Source organism: Hesperophylax consimilis, chromosome 11, assembly GCF_061612785.1.
Source record: "Hesperophylax consimilis isolate HC1 chromosome 11, BYU_Hcon_1.0, whole genome shotgun sequence".
NCBI classification, from domain to species: Eukaryota; Metazoa; Arthropoda; class Insecta; order Trichoptera; family Limnephilidae; genus Hesperophylax; species Hesperophylax consimilis.
The window spans coordinates 22,388,526-22,411,725 of NC_142846.1; the positions used below are offsets into that span (position 1 = coordinate 22,388,526).

The following is a 23,200-nucleotide window of genomic DNA, read 5'->3' on the forward strand; positions in this document are numbered from 1 at the left end:
TACTTCAACAAATGCTCAAATGCAAATGCTCAAATGCAAATGCAAAATGCAAATGATACAAATCCGGAGGACGCGAACTGAATTCCCGGTGCGTGCAATTATTTTTTATTTAATCTATTTGTCTTATTTCTCAATTGATTAATTAAAATTAATATATGCAATATATTTGCGGCGCGTTTCAGATTCGTAGATTCTTTCGAATGAAAGGAATTAGTTATTTCTAGTTAAATAAGTGAAAATGTAATTTTCTTTTATCTAGAATAAAGACTTTAAGACACCAAAGACCATCCTGCTGAAAGACCATAATTCAGAATTGAATAGTTGCTTGAAAAGGCTTTATCCGTGTTGGGTGATCAGATCTGTACTTCCTACACCTTCTTCTTCCCTGTATACTTCCCTTCTCTTCCCCAATCTTCAGTGAAAAATATTTTAGCTTAAAAAATATATATGCATGTATGTAGTGTAGATATTGTAGATCAACCAACGCTGATTCGGAATATATAAGTTATATTATATAAACTTGCATGAAAATAATAAAGCGTCAGTTAAAAACCGTGAGACGCACAAACGCCCTGTGATTGGTCGGTGGGTTCTGACAGCGATTAAACAGCTACCTCACAGGTTGGCCGGCTGCATTAAGAAAAGGGATAATTCTCTGCCAAGTTACGCTGCTTATACGTATACGTGTTACAAATTATTTCAAAAGCTAACAAAGTTTAAAATTATTTCTATTAGGTAAATATAAAAATAAAAATAAAATTGTTTGTTTTCATACCGACTCAAATGGGATTGACCTTATTGTTAACCGACAAAACTGAGGTACGTATGACGTCACGCCTAAACCTTCAGTTGTTTTGATATGCTTTGAAAAATGTTACTTTGAAAATTATTTCAACCATGAAATCGATATTTGTAAAAAAAAATTAAAAATACTGATATTTACGTTAGAAGGTGACTTAGACGTTAGACTGAAATTTAGTTTTGGAGATATTTTCATTTTGCTATTTCCATAGATTCACTGGCTCCGGTAATTCTGTTATATTATTTCGATATATAAGCATAAAATGTTCGAACACCTTTTGATATACCTAATACCTTAGTCAGCTATTGTGATAGTGGTATTGATAAAAATAGGTACGTAATTGTGTAATTTCCTGAATTTCGCTTACTCAAAATACGAATATTTTGTTGTACCATGAAGCAACATATATCATTAAATTATATAAGACATTCTGTCTGTAACCGTGGATAATTTCATGTATTCGTCGACGCAAACGAGATATAAGCAATGAAGATAATAATTTACGATTCATGAAAAAAACTTTGCACAACTTTCATGAAACTGTTAGATTCTTCAACGCGCAACAGCATTCTATTTAATAACTTGCATAATAGTAATTATAATATTTTATAATACAATTCGTGCATTCTGTAATTTCTGCGCTGCATTGTCTTAGATAATACAAATTATGTTATAGAGATGAACACGGAACAAAAATAAATGCATATTATCAAATATACTAATTTCGGTTGTCACCAAGTTTTTTTTATGCTGCGTAAAATCTTATTGAGCTAACTCAAATTTATTTTGAGTTTAAGTGTCATTTTGAAAATTGGAACTGTTTGAGGGAGGAATAATTCTATATTTATTATATATATTTTGACAAAAAATTACTTCGTCTTTTTCTAAATCTTCTTCTTCTTATTTTTCGTCTTTTCTAAGTCTTTGTCTTTTTCTAAATTGGAATATCCAACGATATTTCAAAGTAATGCGTTATTTTTTTTAAACTAGCCCAGACCCGTAAAACATCAAGGGATATATAATTAAAATTTTGAAAAAGACGATAAAATTGATTTTCTTTTAAATGATTGTATTATAGGTACCTCCTTTATCGCTTGTCTGAATTATTCTTTACACAAGCAGTTCTAACTTTGAAATTATTTAGTTTAAAACAAATTTGAGTTCATTGAACGTGAATAATTTAATGCAAAAGTAACACACACCAAATACAACGAAATTATTAAGTATGTTTGATAAAATACTTGAAGATGGTAGCACTTCACCCTCAGGAAAAAAATGCTTAGTATACTTTTGAAAGAAAACAGTTTATTTATAAACATGTTCTGCGATGTAATTATTATTACGAGTGATAGTTGTTTCGCCTTCCGATGTCATTATCAAATTGCAAAATAGTTTTGATCAAAGTATCTTATCTTATTAAGTACAGCTTGCGCAAGCCTCGAGTTCACCTGATTTCCCCACCCCCCGACAAAGCACCCATTTGAAGCCTAGGGTAATGAGAGTCTTCAAGCTGCACACGCCATTTTCGATTTCGATCACGTGACGCGCGGTAAGATTGCGAGTACATACGGCGCCACTATTTATCGCCGTGACATGTAGTCTCCTCGCTTATACATTGTACAGTATACTTTACAGTACATGTTCCCGTTCAATATGCGCATGCACAATGTGTACATGAGATTTCATTGCACTCCGCAGCATGAATACTGAGCACTTAACAGGTGCTGTTAATATCGTTCCTCCGGTCGCGGAGAGTGGCGAGAGGCGTAGCCAATTTGTCCCACCGGCCAATGGCGAATATTTAATGCAGTCGACTGCGACTGTCATGGGGAAATTAAATAAAGTATGTACGTTTATCTCGCGCGTAAACCGCCATTTTGATGAAAACAATTGAGTAATGCGCCCACCTGGCTAGTCCCAATAATCTGCAATGGTTATGGAATGCTATTGGGAAATAATTACACGGTTTATGGAAAACTTGGCCGATGGAGATATTTCTTCTGCTACTGTAAAGGTAACCCCAAAACTAATTTGTATATTTGAAATTTTTATTATTTATTCTAACAGCAATAGTTGAAATTACGTTAATAATTCTAAAAAAATGCTAGGGAGAAAAAAAGCTAATTACTCACTTACATTTAGGAAGTTCGACCAATGATTAATTTTTTTTAAATCTGGTTTTATCTTCCTGTTAAATACGGGACAAATATCATAACAAACTATCAGGAAAGCATGAAAATGTTTTGAGGAAGTCGCAACACGCGTTCTTCAAAATAATAATAATTTCGCACATAATTTCGTGTCCATTAAAATTATACAGACAAAGACATCTGCTTGAACTCGCGTTCAATATTTTACTAGGAAATCGTCATACAGTCACATTTTTAACAGTATCTTGATAAAAAAAGCCGTACTCATTTTTCTCCCTGTACTTTTACATTGGGGCAATGTAATTTTTTTTATTTTTTTTTATTGTACAACAGAACATTCATTCCAGTTACAGTACACTTTTACATACAGTACAATTTTACATCATATCAGCATTTGGGTAAGTGACTCTTCAATAATTGTTTTAGGTCATTTAGAGAACAGTCATTTAAATCCAAATTCTTTGCTAGTTCGTTCAACAGCATCACTCCCCTCGTCATGCTATGCTTTGCTATACTTTGACTGATGGCATATACTCTTCTTGTAATCGATAAGCTACAAGAGAGAACCCTGCTGGAAAAACATATATGGTTACTTTATCAGCAATAATTTGTAACCCCTAGTACGATTGCAATAATATGTAATGCTTACCAAAAGCTGTGGTGAAATAACATCTTCACAGATAAGGAACAACAATTATTTTCTGCTGCACAGGACAATATAACATTGAATCAATAATTATTTATATTTGAAAGTGTTATTTATTTTAACAGCATTATTTAAACACAGGAATACGGTCTGGATCCAATAATTAGGACGGGTTGTTTCGGAGAATTTGAAAAATTCATCAAATTTCAGCGTTCATTTTCAAGTTCTGTGAGAGATTTTTTCAAGTTCTGGTTTTATTTCAGTTTTGTCAAGCAACTAGCCTATAATGATATAATAACAGAACTTGAATTGGACTTTCACAGAACCCAAAAATGAACGTTGAAATTTGATGAATTGTTCAAATTCTCCGAAACAACCCGTCCTAAGTAATGATTACGGAATTTTATAAAGAAATAATATATACAATGAATGCAGGATAATACGGCGACTTGACAATGACATGCTTTCTTACACTGCCGCAAGGGATTGTGGCAGTATATGAAAGTATAAAATTGAAACAAATATTTATATTTTGTGGTTATTCATTATAACGGCAATAGTTGAAAGTAGGCTTATGACCTCAAGATAATAAACACTTTGTATTTATTTCCCGCATTTAAATGAAACCCACATTCACAACAGTCTTTGATAGTTTTGACAAATTTAGAAACGTTAAGTGTTACTGATAATGAAATCACAATTTGTCATATAAACCTTTATCAATACGACCGATAATTTTACCGAGAAGAAAACGAATGCATGGATAGGAGATTATTTAACGCCACATTTTATAACGCCACGAGAATTCCCACTGTCTGGAGCAAGTGGGTATATAGATTCACTATTTGGAAAATTTTGAGAAGATGAATAATTGTAGAAGAATGAGGTAATTGTGGAAGAGGAAGCTTACAAATTCGATTCTTGATTACTCAAATCGGTTTACTCAACCCAGCATAATGCACGCTAATCACAGATTTTGAATCTCCTTATGCGGTAAATATTCCTCACACCGGAACCATAAGCAAATATACTAAGTAATAAATTATTATAAGCAATAATTACTCCCCTAAAATATCCAGGCTAATAAAAAAAAATGAAAATATCTCCTCAGTAAAATTAAATGCCGCCGTCGGGAACTGAACCTGCTCCTTCCAATTGCCTGTCAGGTGCTCAGAACCACTAAGCTACGTCAGCTTATTCCTAACCCGCCAAATAATTCACTATGTAATAGTACTTCAAACAACAATTATTGCTTATTATATTTTTTCTCCTGTAAACAACCAACTTTTTTTTTTAGGAAAGCAAAGCCTTTCCTTATTAGTAGGTATGATTTAATCATTGGTATAGTGATAAAAAAAACCCTTTTATTCTTTTTTGTTTATCACACAACTCTGAACTATTCACACCTGCTATTATAGGTACACATTTCCTTTATTACAGCCTAGTTAAAAGAGGTTTGGTGTCTAAATATTCTCAATCCGGCCTCTGTGTTTCCTCCTTCCAAAAACATGTGTCTTTGCAGGTTCCCCAGCATCCTCAAGGATAACACAGGCCCTGAAGGCATTTTTATCTCTCAGAGGAGACCCGGAGAGCGGAGTTAATATTTAAAAATCCAATTTTAACTATGCTGTTAACCATAATATTCTGGCTTTGTAAGCGCCCTTGAAGGACAATTTCTTAAAAAATCAAAACAAAAACTAACACTAAAAAACACATTCTACGAACGCTTTAAAGGTTGGAAAATGCGTTTTACAGTGAAAGCGCCGACATCCAACACAGACAATGAATAATTTTATTTCCCAAACCATGCACTACCGAACCAAAGCGTTGCCTGAGTTACCTATTGACCCAATACAGGTTTATAGCAGCAATTTGCATGACGGTGGTTTCCAGTCTACAATGTCTGGCAGAATTAAAATAGCGGAGGAGCTTGCTATGCAGACGTGGTACATTATTATTTATCTTAATTAAAATGAATACGGCTACCATTATACTTAGTGAAATTGTAGTGAGAAGTGGGATGGTGGCAATTCATTATTCAGATCTGAAGTCAAATGCAATTTGCCTTCCCGATTTACAATAATTGGTCTGAACAATCTGTTTAAATATTTATTTTGAACAGGGAAGAAAACTTTTGTGACCAGCTTTTTTCTGTCTTATAAATTTATTTCTTTGGGTCGTCGCGTGGTTGACATAGTTCACGCTCTGTAAAATTTAAAGAATTCAGCGTTCAGTGACAAAGGTTAAGAAAGGGACGCTTAATGGTTCGAATGTGTAGAATGGTGATGGATGGATAAAGAAGTGTTGGAGTAGAAATACCAAGTCTCAGAGCCATAATTTCTCTCAGAGCCTATGTCATCTTCTGGGATGCTGTTTGGAGGGTTTTTTTAGGAAAGGGAGGAGAGCAAGTTCTGGGAAGGGTTGAAGTACATAGTAGGAATCTGGGAGTCAGTGTATCCAGGAGTGACGGACGATTGAATCCACCCCTATCACTGCGGTGCAAAATAATGGGTCGAGAGAGTACGGGTGAAGAAGTCAGAAGGTCTCCCTCAACCAGTCTCTCCCGATCCGGCCACGCAGTGGGTGAGCAAATGCGTCCGCCGCCAAGACCTAGACAAACCTAACCCCATGAACCCGAGCACCCCTGCTAAGTCACCAAACGAAGCGAACCACTTTAGGGTGACCTATGGCAGAGGTGTTGGTTATTCAATAAATGGTTCCCGGTGCGGTGGTACCCATACCCGCCTCCCTAATTAAAAATGCTTATAAGCATTACCCCGGTAAGACCGATATTCTGGTTTCGATTCCCAGTTTCGAGCGTTACCTTTTTTATATTTTCTGTTACATATTTCGTTTCGACTTATTAGTATTATATTCTTCTTTAATCAATACATATTATGTCAATGGGTATGCCATTTAAAATTTATTACAAAAGAAATAAATATTATTTCCAATTTGTTTAAAGAAAATAATATTATTCATAATAATGTATTTTTTCGCACTGCTTTCACACCAACGAATTATTGAATTACGACTTTAACTTTAGGGCGCACAGTTCAAGCAGGTACCTCACAGCATCTGGCCATCCATTAAACAAATGTTATTTCATAGTTCAAAATCTCATTCAGGTTGACCTATAAATTCCAGAAAGAAAAAAAAAACTGTTCCAATTTCACGATGCCAACATCTTTCGAGAATTATTGACTCTTCATACTCTACCGTTAAAAAGTAAATAAAATAAATTGAAACATCATAAACTATTTTGATTGCTTGTTTATATCTACATCACGTCGTATTATTTTCATATAATTCAGCATCTGTATATTTTTTGCCCTCTAAATTGCTTCGATTTCTCGTGCCGTTAATTTGCATGCATTAAATGAAACGATTTGCCACGATATTTAATTATTAAACAAAACGATGAAATCCTTTGCAGCGCGAGTATCATAGACCCGGCAATATTCAGTTGATGGCGATTAAAAGTGACGCAATCAATGATTACCTGCAACCTGACGAGAATTCAACGAGTCTAGCGCTTTATACAGGGTGGAAATACTAACAATCGACTTGAAAGTTAGTCGAAAAACTACCATGTCAAATTCGAGCTTATTGCTTTCTTTTGATTTAGGGTGCATAACTTTCTAATAAAATTTTCTTAGGACGAGTTGTTTCACGGAATTTGAACAGTTGATCAAATTTAAAAATTGATTTACAAGTTCTGCGAAGGTTCCTTTTAAGTTCTATTATTATATCATCATTTGTTCATTAGTTGCTTTACAAAACTGGAATAATAAATGAACTTGAATAGAACCTTCACAGAACTTGAAGATCAATTTTAAAATTGATGAATTGTTAGAATTCTATGAAACAGCCCGTCTTAATATCTTAAAAAAGAAAGGCAAAAATTCCTGGGCCACAAATAACCTTAAAATATCCTACTACCAGCACAGTAAGCGGAAAATGGAATATATGATGCGAATGCCAATGCTAGCAGAATTTGGGGACGCCCGAAGAAGAAATGGGACGATCGAGTTAATCAGATACTCGAGTCGGGCCATGTCAAGAGTCAAAATAATAGAAGAGTTTGTATGAGACAATGTATGAATGTGGATTAGGCAAGAAGTGTGTGCCAAGGCCGAGTTGTTTGGCGGTCCGTCCTCGCAGCCTACCCCTTCGGAGAAACTGCGTGATGGTTGGTTAGTTAGTTAGTTAGTGCTGTGATGGAGGACTTAGCCAGCCGAGGAATTGAACACACTGGCACACCTTGGACACAGTGGGGACCCAAACGCGATGTCAACTCAGCCACCGACCGGTCGATAAGTGTTTTATTATCTTCTTTTTTTTTGTAACAAATAGATCTAATGAGATCCTCACTGGGATCTCCCGTGCTGAGGATTTAATTTACATATTATTAAAAGTAAGTAGTATATATAATTTGAAGTAATTATAAATATATTATATAGTGTTTTTTCTGAAATAATAATATTTTTTCACACGGTGATTTTTTTTTGTTGTTCAGTTGAGAGGTTTCAGTTTCAGTTGTATTTGGTGTCAGTATATTATCTATTTCTGATCTCCTTATGTTTTGAATCCAGCATTTTATTTGAGATTTACATGTTAAACTATAGATGTGATCAAATACTAAGATGTCGAATTCACTCCTAATCTATTAAAGACTTATTTTAAAATTCTATTACCATGTAATGACTACTGGCTTTGGTACCCGGTTTTACCCGTTCTTGGCTCTTAGCTATATCGCACACAGATCCAAATGTTCCATTTTTAAACATGAACTCCACTATTTTGTGGGAAGTTTGTGTCGGATCATCCAAGTGTTTTACGTTGATCTGAAAAATTCGCAGCAGAACTTTCTTTAAAAAATTGATTAAACCCAAACTAACATTTATAATGTTTGCTTTAAGTGGGATAAGCAAAATACAACTTCGTGGCCAAAAAAATACGCGAAATACTTAAGTAATGATGACACCATCAAAAATATGTCAATGTTTGAATGAAACCAGTAGCTATTTTAATTTATTTAATGTTTGGTTACAGAGTTCATATTTATTGAACAAATAATATTTATGTAGCGATAACTACTTATAACATAAACTTTTTTTATTTAAATGTCATTCACTAAATACAAAATCTTTTGCAAAACTTTTTTAAACTTGGTGATAAAAAATGGAGTCTTCTCTGGTCCTACATTAATTTAACGATTAGCAACTTGATTTCTTGTGTTTCCACTTTCTGTTACACCTGTTTTTTTATTGATAACACGATGTGATCAAACTCGAACGTTTTGTTCAATTAATTTACAAGGCGAGCCTGTCGGGAGATTAGCATGTTTTAATTGCAATTGATTGAAGGATACATTTAGAGTACCTGCCCAGGTATTCCAAGTCTATAAAAATAATCCATAAACATTGCTTTTTATGGATGAAATATGCCCGGTCACGTTGTGACTTCAATACATACTCGCGCGTTTTAGATTTTTTTACGATCTACGAGATCTTCCTGGCAAATTGATTAATTTATTAGTATTTTTAATTTATTTCAACCTCATATTACCATGCAACCTCTTCTGACGGCCTCTCGACTATCAGGTTTTGGTAATTTTAGCAAGTTGTTCAAAACCCAAAAAACACAAATGAATTTTTTAAGTCACTTTAAGACACACTTTAAGACAGAAATAAACGTTTGCACTGCATTCTTGGAAGATGTCACTTTTGTTACCAATGTTTTTTTAATGTTTGAAATTTCTCTTCTTTCCTGGTCCATTTGACTTATTTATTAGTATTATCTTCTTCTTCAATGTATATTACATTTATAGATATAACCGTCAAAATAAGATAAAGAAAAAGTTTCTCCTGAATATTCATTCATACTTTTAAAAAAAATTAATAGGTATCTCACATAAATAAAAATTATAAAAGTTTATCAGAAACACTATCTAGGTTACAAACCAATGTCATTAGTAACTTTGTGATCACTTAAAAGGGTAGCTGCCAAAATATGGGAAAAATTAGTTGGAAGATTACATTGTTAAATCTGAATTTGAAATATGATTTCGACAAATATGACGTTAAATAAATAGATCACAATGGTGGAGTGGTTACGACGTCTGTCCTGGTAAGACAAGAGATCCTGGGTTCGATTCCTGGTTGTGACCGTTATCTTTACATTTTCTGTGTCTTGTTCTGTTTCATCTTTCGTTTAGATGTATTAGTTTTATCTTCTTGCTCAATGATATAGTTAATTCATTTGTTATTTCTTCACTGTCATATTGATTTGATTTCGGTGACTGTAGTAAATGTAGTAAGTTATAAAATATCTGTCCCATGCCAACTGAATTTTTTTTAAAATACAGAATTTTAATTTACACAAATTTGCTTAATTTTTTAAAACGTTTCTGAATGAATTCAGCAATATTCATTATCCGGGCTGTGATAATTGATTTTAAATTCCAATTATAATAATATTCCTCTTTGTAGGCATCCATTTGAAGCATAAATAGCACATTGCGTGTTCGACACCACACGTTCATTAAATTTAATGTCTTCATTATAAACCTCTGCCTTACCGGCAAATATCTCCCTACTCTGTATTGATTGCATGGGAGCTTTCCGAAAGCTTTGACCTTTTTGGAAAGATGGAGATTTGAAGTCAAAAACCTAATTTATTATGGAAACCAAAAGGCGTAGATATATGGAGGTTAAAGTCAAAAGGGTACACAATGTTTACTAATATTTTTTAAATATAATTAACACTACAAAACATTCCGGTATTTTGCAATATTTTCACATTTACAATTACAATTTTCAGAATCACCCGAAAAGTTTAGCAAGGGTTAAGTGCTATTAAAACATCATATCAATAATAAGACGCTGATATCGTAAAACTGACGGATTAATGTCTATGTTTTCCGTGCATTTACTAATAGTAGTTTTTTATTATTAAATATACAATCAAATTACAATAATTTACAAATGTAGATATTTCGAGGCTGATTGCGAAAAAAAAATTTTTTTCAACGAAACTGCCCAACTCTATTGAAAAAAATATCTCTCGTGTTTGAATTGGGGGTGGCGTCATTATGATTTATGTTGAATGATGCTTTCAAAAATATCTTAGGTACAAACTATTTACATATCAAAATTTCATCTTACTGGTGTAAAAAATTATCTTTGCAGTCGCTGGTGTAGATGCAGTGTTTTCAAAAATATTATTGTGTATATCACTTACGAACCCGATGTTTTCCGATGACAAATGCATTATGTGAATGTGCTTTTTAAAGCCATTTTATAAGTAGATTAATCTGTTTGATAAACCTTAGAGAAAAGTCTTAATAGCCGTCGTATGAATAAAAAATAATACTTTCGCTATCAAAAAAAAAACAAGTAATGTGAGCCTTCTTAACAGGCTGCTTACGGGTTTAATATCCAAAGAAACTGTGTACTCAATTAATCAGTTTGCTTACATACAATAATTATAATCCACGATCTTTATTGAGTGCACCAATAACTTAAATACGATTTCATTTGCGCAAGCACAATTAAATCTTAATTTATGAACAGCGTGTTTTACACGAGTCTATCTGCGCGTTAAATCACAGAAATAATAAATGCATTCAATAATGATACCGTAATCGCGGAGAATGTTTCTTCATTAAAAGCCCCATTTGTCGGTTGTCAGCCACCCAGAGAGATGCTAATACCTTTTTAATAGCAACTCTGGATGAGAAAGTCTTAAAACAACAAAATGGTGCAATTTATTAATAAAGTCAGGAAACGTTCCGAGATTTTCGTCTAAATAAAATGTGTTCACATTTAAGATTATATTTAAATTTTTGGGTCAAATTGAAAGTGTTTATGTCAGCTCATGTGACAGAGCAGTAAAATCTTTGACAGCCATACTCAACCTTCGGCCCGCTAATCCTTTTTTTATAAGCATCTGACAATCAACGCAATATAAACATCTCACCTAAAATCGCATCCTAACATTATGAAGTATCTTTAGCGCAACCATACATCCCGTTTAGAACGAGATAGCCAGTTTTTCGGTAGGTAGGTACTCCGGGCAAGTTTCAGCATACTAGCATACTGCTCTTCTGATATTATATTGAAGAAAAATGTAAAAAAAGAACAAGTAAATTTTGAATAAAAATTTTTGATTGATGAAAGTTAAGTTCGTATATTTTATTTACTTATGTAATTTTACTGCTCTGGTAAGTAGGAAAAATCTTAATCTCATAAAGACAATGCGCAGTTGTTATATCAAGTTTGAACGAATCTCTAAAAAAACCGATTTGAACGGAATTCGAACAAATTCACTCATGAATCTGGTCTTCGTCTTTCGTATGGTGGGGGGTCAGAGGGGGACATCTAGGTATGCGAGCCATTCTAGGGCCTCAGGCGTCGCCATGTGAACCTCATCAATCCCGCCGGGGAATGAATGGAACGGGCAATCGCTGACCACATGTTCGGTGGTCTGCACTGCACCACATTCACACATCGCCGACTCTCTAAGGCCCCATCTGTGCATCCCCAGCTATGGGAGCACCTGAACCTATTGATGGCGGACCAGGTTTTGCGAGGCAATTAGAACCCAGGCTGTCTCTCGATGGGGTCCTGAATGAATCTGGTTAAAATAATTGTTCCTTCGTCGCTGTGAATAGGTACAGGGCCGGCCCTGAGCCAAACGGGCGGCGCCTGGAGTGAGCAAATTTTTGACGCCCCTTGTGAAAACCAGTACACGTCTTGGTTCTTGGTAGGTGATCACTGAAATCAGCCGTTTTTTACAATAATATGTATTGTTGGGTATTATCAGCGCCTTGAAATTTCAGCGCACGGAGCAGATTGCTCATATTGCGCCCGCATAGGGCCGGCCCTGAATAAATATTTAATAGGTAGACAAAAAGTCACCACCTGCATACCGGATGAAAAAATTCAAAAATGAATCGACGCAAGTTGAAGTATCCAAATACATCCCACTATCCGCATTTTTTGTAGGTACAATAACCTAACATCCACTCCCAAAGGCTGTTACAAAGATATTATAATCGTATTAGACAAACCAGATACATTAATATTAAATTCTTTTTTATTGTTTTGATTAAGATAAAAATTTAACTAAACACGCAAAACTCTTTTTTACATAACCAACAGGTGTCCTACTTTGTCTACTTCTAAAACATAAAAACCCGTCTCGATATGTTTGCGTCACTCACGTCGATGGAATCAAACATTAAAACAAGTATTTTCTTCCAAACAACTTAAAAAAATAAACAAAAAATGACAGCTAACTTGAGCACGATTAAAGATACGGTATTTTTAATACTGCGGTCTTTTACGAATTTTCTTTTCAATCAATTTTCGCGATAAGATTTTTTATGAGGGTTTTAATATTTTGTTTTGATCTTTCTTGAAGACAACGACGCTTGAAAATGGTAAACTTATTAGCAAGTGGAATAAATAATGTATAATTGGGTTTGAACCTTAATTTTGAGAGCAAATATTGTAAAGAAGGTATTATACTTTCATTTTTATAATATAAAGGGTTCATAAAATAAAAATGGAAACTAAAGGGAGATGCTAAACGTCGAAGGTAGTTGACACTGAGATGAGGTTGTTGACGTTCGATCTTCAATTTACTCCTTACAGCCTCTGATGGTAAAACTGTTGAAGATTTTTTTTTTTTTTTTTTTTTGTAATTATTTTTTATTTTTAATAATATGTTTACATGGTACATAATTCATTTTACATCTTGGTTCTTTTTACTACTCTTCCATTGAAAGCATTTGCTTGTGTATGGAAGGGGAGTGTACATAAATGTTGTTGTTAATTAGTACTTAAATAATTCATTGTACATAAATGTATGTTTGCTGTAGTATATTTTTTTTTATAGTAGTGAAGGATAATATATTAATATAATAAATTTTAAAAAAGAAAGAAAGTTATGGAAAACTAAGGATATTTGATACTACATCTTTTTCTGCAACGGAGAGGTGTGTCGTGGCGATTTAATCAATTTCGAAAAAGACAAAGTCGCTTTAAACGAGTACCTATCGAGAGATTCATACTAGAAATATCATTATTCTCCTATTTTCTTGAGGACTTCATCTACAGGTTAGATGAGGTATATTTGTTTTATATATATTTCGAATACTCCGTATTGAACTAAACTCTTTAAGTTTTGAATACAATTAGTTTACGATGCAAGTCTGTGGTACATTGTAGGAACTATGATCACGTTTAAAAATATTGCATTTTTAGTTTTTCAAGTACATATTTTTCCAAGAATAGACTGAAAATTTTCAGAGCCGTCTTGTAAATACGTACCTACGTACTGATTTTGTTTGTAACTGTTTATTTCAATGACTTAATTAATTTTTCACCATTTTTAATTTCTTACCGTCATATAGAAATTTGTTTTTGGGGTATTATGACATGTTCCGCTACCTCCTTCTTTAGCCAACGTTTCAAACAGTATTGCAGTGTCCATCATCAGGGAAGATGTGTAATGCCCTGATGATGGACACTCCAATGCTGTCCGAAACGTTGGCTAAAGAAGAAGGTAGCACAACACGGCATAATACCCCAAAACAAATCTCCATAATACTTTTGGCCGTGAAAATCTCAAATCATACCTTTCATACCGTCACATTACATGCATGTTTATTTCTTTCATCGTTCGCTTGTACCTCTCGTGCCCATTTAGTATAGCACGTATTCACACATGAACATATTATTATTATTTTGCGTTTCCAAGTGAGAAGGATAATACGCGTGCAGACAGTTCCTCGCGCAGAACATGAATTTTACAACTTTAGAGTCTATGTTTCTCAGTAGAACTCTTTTGAAGAGTTCTTTCCAGTCAATTAGGAGAGTTGCGCTAAGTTATGTTTGTACTATAATATTGGAAGTATAATATTATGTTTTGTATTCTGAAGTACCAATACAACGGAAAAAATTCTTCTATACGTTTGCTGCTCTTAGCTATTTTGCAGAATCTAAATAAGTTTTTGTTTGATAAAGTTTTTTTTATTTGAAATCGTGTATTTTTTTTGTTTAGTTACATTCCCACCTATCCATATAGTTTGAAGAATTTTTTCGATCGCAGCATGTAATTTTTAAAATAATATTTAGAAACCCTGTATTTTTCTTGCGTTAATGTTCTGCCTCCAAAAATATTTATTCAATCAATAGTCGATATTAAGTCAACCTGAGGCAGGGAAATATTTGCTCATCAATGATCTATGTTGATTATCCACATCCAGGGCAGTGGCGTTGAATTTAGTGATAAAGGTGCTCTTTAATCTATTTTACCAAGGCGTTGTTGAATAAGTGAACTTTAAAAAAATAGAATTCTTACCTTTTGTCGGGCGTGACAAAAATTTGACTCGAATTTGTGTTGAATTTATCATATTTGGTTAATTTATCACCTTTCATTTTTCTGAACGGAGGTTTTGTGCTGAATTTCTTTACTCAGAATGTTCTATAATCATCTTCGTTTAGCCCTAACTTGTGTTTGGTGTAAACAGGATGTAGAAGTATGCAAAGTTGTTTTATAAAATTTGAACAATTCATCAAATGTCAACGTCCACTTTCGGGTTCTGTGAAAATCATATTCAAGTTCTGGTACTATATCATTATAGGCCGGTTATTTGACAGAACTCAAACAGAACTTGAAAACAATTTTCACAGAACTTGAAAATTAACTTAATTAATTGTAATTAAATTAATTGTTCTGAAATTTATTTTCATCTATATAGACTATAATAATTATAGTTATTTGTTTTTGTGGTATTATGCCGTGTTGCGTTACCTCCTTCTTTAGCCAACGTTTCGGACAGCATGTGTAATTTATATATCTGCCCTGATGATGGACACTCCAATGCTGTCCGAAACGTTGGCTAAAGGAGGAGGTAGCGCAACACGGCATAATACCCCAAAAACAAATCACTATAATACTTTTGAACGTGAAAATCTGAAATCATACCTGACTATAATAATAATTTTCCATTAAAATAACAGAACAAAATAATAATTTAAAAATTATATAAAAGTTTTAAATGCATTGGTACGAAAAATGCAACGCCAAAAAGCAAAAACATGCCATTCATGTAAAAAGCGTTTTCATTTTTAATGAAATATTTAGGTACAGGGACAGGTACCTATGTTACATAAATTGATGATTTTTTTCATTTCAAATGTCAACAAATAGAGCAGCTTAGCCATAGAGATGATGTCTGTGAAAGTAACACATAATGTTTGTTGGGGCAGTCTAGTAAAAAATAGCGCCACTGGCACCAACATTCCTATTGGCGTACAATGATAATAATGAATTGTTTATTTTTAAAACAATTTTTTTAAAATTATATCTACGCTTGAGGTCACGGGGACATAAGTTTAAGAGTTATTAAAGCACTTAGTTATTTGAATCCTCCATGAAATGGCAAAGTGATATCATATCCTGATGGTCCGTTCGCTCGATGACAATATCTTACAGATATTTAGTTTTTGCATGGTTTTGACAAGCAATTAAACAACTTCAAAAACAAAAGGCTCAACAGTGAATTAATCAAACAAGCGATCAAATAAGATAATAAATTTATCAATAGTAAGCTAATACGTATTAAAAACACGTTTTTTACAAGTTACGAATATTTTGCTAAAATATTCATTCGATTATTTTTAGGTTGGAATTGTTTGATGACATCACTTTTTAGTTTTATTACATTCATTGAAAAAATAAGTACGCATTCTAGGTAAAATGAATAAGACTCGTGGATTATTAGGTATCTAATGTAATAAAGCACTTAACTGGCCTCTAAAAATTCAAAGTAAATGAAAATGAACAAATCTATTTAAATCGGCTTTGAAGGTGATTTTAATGTAACGTGGAAGGAGCCTAGCCAGATAACTTCAAAATTCAAGGTAAATTGCTATCAAACGTTAAGTACTGACATCCTTAATCCTTTATAGGGAGATCTGAAATAGAAAATATACTGATATCAAACACAGACTAAAACCGAATATACTAAACTGAACTATACAAAAACACTATCTTACTTATTTTAAAATTATTTTAAAAAATACATATATATACTACATGATATGTTTATAATTAAATTCATTTATTACTTTGTTGTAACATTAATTTCTTATAATTAAATTATAATATGTAAATGAAATCCTCAGCACGGGAGATCCCAGTGAGGATATCATTATCTCTATATGTTTCTTAGAAAAGAAGACAATAAATCATTATTATCATTATTATTATTATTATTTATTCGAAGGCAGAATAATTTCATGTTATAAAGGAGCTAGTCCGGAGCCAGTGGGACTATAGCATCTATATTTCGTACAAGGTATCATATAAGGTTCTATTCTGAATGGTAATCTTTCGCTATGGTGATACTGGGAATTTAACACCCTGTTATCACAATATATAATGACACATACGTGTATAGGGTATGGCAAAAATAAGATAAATTGAAAAGTTAACGGTTTGCTGATACCCTCTTTGTACTGTTCGAAATCATATACATTCATTTGTTATAAATATAAAATCCGTATCAATGCCGGGCGCTTGTAATTTAAAAACATGACGATTTATCGATACAAAAAACTGTTTGATTTGCCATTTTACACCTGTGGCTCATGCACTGATACAAAATGAGCTGATACAATATTTGCACAATCGTTTCAAGATACTAAATACGAATCCCACATCCGTCTCATTGGATTTCTTAGAAATCGTAGTTTTACGAATGAATTATTATTGTTACGCACGTGGAAAATATTTCAAAATAACCACATTTCTTTCGGTTTAACGAAGTGTCGAAGTTCGTGATGTAATGTAGCAATTAAGCGAAGAATAAGGAAGGATTTACGGGGATTTTTCCTCATCGATGATTCTAAATATTGACTCTGGGTTCCCTCAAATGTAAATTCATAATATTATGTAAGAGTGTATGAAATGCTATGCTATATCTGTTACTATCTTAAAGCGTGATCCAAAAATCTTTAATAGATATATTGTTCGAGTGTTCGAGTATTATGTTTGACGGACAATATATTTCAAAGTCATGTCATATCTTATGAAAGAAATAACCTTTTCGGGCTGAAAATACATGCATTGACAAAAAATACAAAATTTTGTTTTATTTTCTTCAGCTTACCATTCAAGGGTGTTCAAATTATTTAAAAATCTTAACCTCCTTTTGGTATATGTCGCATAACATCTTGCCCCGGGACTCAGTATGTAAGTGTACATTAATACTTACACGGTGTCCGGAAACTCATAGTACAAGCAGGAAATTGGTGGATCTATTTTTTTTCATTTGAGCTTTGGTCATTGAGTGAAATTTTTTTCACAAATCGAAATCGAGAAATGTTGATTTGTTTTATGTATTTTAAAATGTGCCGAAGCGTTGAAAAGGTACCAATTTTTTAAAAACCTTTGGTAAAAGATTTAAAAATAAAAATAAATAATTTTAGGATTTCTGCGTGTTGTAGATTCATCAGTTTCCCGTTAATACTTCGAGTTATTATTATTAACCAATGCGGGAAATATAAAGTTTTCTAACGGTAAAACCATGCAATTCTTCGTCGGGTTCATTGTTTTGAAAACCGTATTTATTGCAATGTTACATAATCTCATCGCTATATCTACAATTCGGGAATATTTATATTTATGTTATTTCATTGCTAAAGTGATCTGATGACCATTGTTTTTCTTTTCTTATGAATTAAATTATTTATTAAATTATTTCTTATTATTGCGTACAAATATAACATAAAAACTCCGACAATAAATTCAAGCTTTGGACAAAAACACTACCAATACCATGCAATAAAAGCTTTCAATAGTTTAAAACTTGAAGTTAAAATTGAGGAAAATAAAAATAAATTCACACACAAAATTACAAAATGGATTAAAGAACAAAAAATACAATATTACCAAAATGTCATAGCATAAAATAAAAATAAAACCTACACGTAACACACAAAACCAATATAAACACACATCACTCACAAACACACAAGATTTATTTTCATTGTATTATTATGTAACTTTAAATGTATTATTATGTATTTCGTAATTTTAATTTTAAATTTATTATTTTTTTTTTAAATTTATTATTTTCTCTTTAAATGTAATATGTAGATTAGATTTTCATATTATAAAATGAAGGCCTCAGCACGGGCAAGCCACCCAGTGAGGCCTACATTACTGGAAAACATAAATTGTAAAAAATAATTTACCAAATAAAATAAAAAAATAAATTATGTGGTGGGTAAGGTCTGAATTCCAACTCAGGGACTTTACAATTTTCATCACCGGAGTAGGCACACTTGAAAAACAATGTGTGTGTGTATTAATGGCATGTGTTAAGTATTCATCAAGTACTCGATTAGGTATTCAAATGGTGTATTCGAATTTCAGTCTTACTTTTCTCTTAAATTAATTGACCTGATGAAATAAATACGTGTTCATCAATCATCAAACATACTAATTTCGGTTGTGGGTGTGTCTGTAAGTAATTGTAACCCTGGTTCAAAGAACTCGGATTTGTTTTGAATTTAAGTGTGATTTCAAAAATTTTAAACTATTGCGTCAAAAAAATCAGACAAGCGGTACCTACACAGAGAAAAATGAGTACTGTTAATTTATTCAAAATCTCTTAAAACTATTGGTAATCCGGTTAAAAACGGGATTGTAGGCCTTACGTATAAATTTACAGGTTTCTTGGTAATTTTTTAGTACGTTACGAATATATGATCACGATGTTGGAACACGTATTCATGAAAACCACTAAAAAGAAAATATTTGTTAGAGGTAAAATATTTAATACTTTATTTGGAAAGTGTATTTTTTTATTATTTCAAGATTCGGGTTCCTTCCTTTCTTCCCTCGGGAAACTTCCTTTGCTTAAAAATAGTTTCCAAACCACACAATATCTCCAAAAATGACATAGATGACAATTTTGTGAAATTAGGTATGTAAATCAAAGTAGTTCTTGGATGAAGATAAAGAAGCAAGAGTAAACACAAATATACGTAAGGTAAGAGGAGAAGAAAATTCTGTGGTGTTCCCGGAATGTGTTAAGTATAAATTTATTTCAATTGAAGGTGACGTGAATGCTTTTCACTCTTCATTCATTCTTAAATGAATTCTTATTAAAATTTCAAATGCTGTTTAAGCACCATATTAAAATAATTTTCTATTGCACACTCTAAGATATTGCAGTAAAGTTTAATTGGTAATTTTGAGAGGATACACATAAATAATTCAGTACATTCACCGTGTTCTAGACTCTCACACTATACAGATTTTTGAGGGACGTAGGAACTTGCATTATTTTAACCGGTGATTCCTGGCATTATTTGACGTAAAAAAATATTGGTCTCCGGTGACTTTTTTATTTAGAAAAAAAGGTAATATAAAAAAAGTTCTTCTACATTTCTTCGCCGGTCATTTAGCCAAGCAACCGACCAAGCATCGACCCCATTCCTGTCCTATTCCTTCTGATTTTCTTTGTTTTTGTTAACAACAAAAAAAAGCAACACTAAAAATGTCACCGGAGACCAAAATTTCATTTACATTTTTACTCAAAATAATGCAAGGAATCACAGGTTAAAGTAAGTCAAGTACGTCCGATAACACCTGTACATATGCAAGGCACCTACAAGCCAAAGGTGCACAATCCAAAGAGACGCCAGACATAAACAAAATTACACAACAAATTTATTTTTGTTAATAAATCGTTGATTATTATTTGTTTATTCACACGCCAACGCGAACTTCATTATTGAAAACGTGTAATATTATCTATTCTCATTTTATTCTTATTCCCAACGAATATATTCTTATTATTTATAATAGTATTATTTGTTCATGAAAACTTGTCTAAAACACGGTTAATTGAACATAAAGATTCATACAATATCACCAATTTGTTTCGAATCAAGGCCGAAATGCTCGTTTAACCAATATTTTTGAAATCGGAATAATAGGGAAACGGTTATGATTCATATTATTACCGTTAAAAGAGTTATAAATCAAATGTTCTCACGCAAGTCTTTTTTATAATAAGGCTATTTATACTTATGAAACATTAATTTTAAATGACTAGTTACATAATACCTAATAAATAGATTGAAGAAAAGAAAATGAAACAGACTATGATAGATTTTTATAAAGACAGTATATATATATATATATATATATATATATGTTTATTACTTTTTACATATACCTATATTAATTTGATTCGGAAGACTGCATGTTCGATTCCTGCCGCAGCACAAATAAATTTAATGTTAAGAATATGTCGATTTTCGTGAATAAAAAAAATACAGAATAATTATATTTTTGCTTCAAATGGCTTTAACTACGTTTAGTGACCAATCTGAAAATCATAATACTTCTCAACAATCATCCTTTCCTTCACAATTCCCTCAACATTTTACAAAAAAAATAACAATTATAAAAAAATTATAATGGGGATCCAGTAGTTTCCATACATCGACCAAGTATCTCCTTCCAAGTCTTTAAGTAAAGGTAAGTCACCATTGAAGTGTGGACTGTCTTTATTTAATTGGGTTAGGCTTTTCGAAATACCAAATATGTTGTAATCGTAATGTATTCAATACAAATAAAGTTATTTTTTGTTAATTCTTTAAGGTTTCCGATAAACTGAAGAGTGAGTAGATGGGTATATTGGATAAGGTTGCCGATAGACTGAAAAGTGAATAGTTGGGAATATTGGATAAAATTTAAAGCCGGAAACGGGCACCGATTTTATACCTTCTATCATGAGTTGAACTGAAAAATCTTAGGATAATAGAATATTGTAAGAACACCAACACTTCAGCAATTATTTTACTCCAAAAAATATTTTTGAGTTTTGACGTTTGGTACGTGAAATCACATGGATTTGGTTTCAATGTCAACACTTTTCTGAATATAAAATCAGTGTGTGATAATCGATGTACATCGATTTGTGTTTTTAGGTAACTCGTTTAACACTTCTCCGAAGCTACTGTTAACCAGATACGATGTACGAATATAGTCGATTTCCACAAAATACTTGATCATGTCGGCGAAAAAATAGATCCTCATCGATTCTTTGTATTTTTCGTTAGTGTGCCAATTTAACCAATATTGTTCGCGGTAAAAATAAGAATTTGTTGATTATTTAAACATACTTATACATTAGTAGTCCCCAAACCAATAAATAATGAGGATGCAGCATACCTAATGAATAGGGTATTTTCACCGGTTTTTTTACTGTAAAGAAATTAAGAAAGAAATTACGATAGTGATTTTTCTTTTTAGGTTGACGAATAAATTATAACGTTTTAAAATGTGACTTTTTTGATTTATTGCCAAAACGACATGTTCTTTTTAGTTCGTGAATATGACGTTGTTGACGTCACGCCGGCCAACGTCGGTGACAGCCGTCTTACTAGTCAGTAGCGTTTTCTATGCCATTTATACGTCATCGAAACCATAACGTGTTCAGAATACCGTACGGCAGAACCGACGTGCTGCCTAAGTATAACATGACAAGGGTAGTGGTGCTGTTAAATGAAATGGTAAACTATTTGGATGTGGGTGACTGACCTCTAAATGCCATAAAACTATTTTTGAAGAGTCACGTGCCTACATACTGTTATAAAGAAATTATCAATTGTTTGTAATTTTGAATTATTTTTAATTGGGACTAAATTGTGATGAAACGGTTTATTATTTTGCACAATATTAAAAAAAAAATGAAAATAATGACCTAGTAGCCGATTTTAAGTCAATAATGTGTAAGAAAATATTTGTTACAAAATTTTAAAAAAAAACTTACTTTAACTTTAAAATTTTAACAGTATTCCTAGTCTGAAAATACCCCATTCTGTTCTATAGGAAAGTTTAGTACAATCGACCATTTTATCTTCCCTTGGATTTGTCCGAATACAGGGTTGTCTAAAAAGATGTTTTTCTTCATTAACATAATTATGGTACTACAATTATTTGGACTTGGGTACATAGTGTGTGTTATTATGTAATTAAAATAAAATTCAATCCTATGTAAGTGGTAGAAGTATTTTAGAACTACCCCGTATTTATGGAAAATAAGATGTTTTTACCATTTTATTAAAGTTATAAGTTTTTTCTTAAATTTCAACTTGTCATTTATATCAAATCTCACAGAAATAGCGCTTTCATATTGAGATAAATACTTTAACTAAGTTATTAAACATCTCTTCAAATTATTCTTATTCCTCTTAAAAACGGGATTGTAGGCCATTAGAGAATGAATTGATCAGTATTATTTATTATCAGTATTTTTATTTTTATCAGTATTATTATTTAACTATCAGTATCCTAATAAAATTTAAGTAAAATACCAATGTTTTGTCACGAGGTCTGAACACGTGATCATAAAAACTTGACATTTTTCAAACGTCATTATACATTACAAACACAAACGCAGGTGTGTGAACACGTGTTCCGATGGGAAGAGGTTTTTAATAAATCAGCATTACTTATTTTTCTGTGTGTGGTGCTTAGCATTCAAGACTTAATATTTTACTT

General features: G+C 32.4%; 1 protein-coding gene across 3 annotated transcripts in view; it reads left to right on the forward strand.

Annotated features, from left to right (window-relative positions):
- Nucleotides 1–23,200, forward strand: part of ths (thisbe) — a 170,839-nt gene that overhangs the window by 40,339 nt on the left and 107,300 nt on the right. The window lies entirely within an intron of this gene.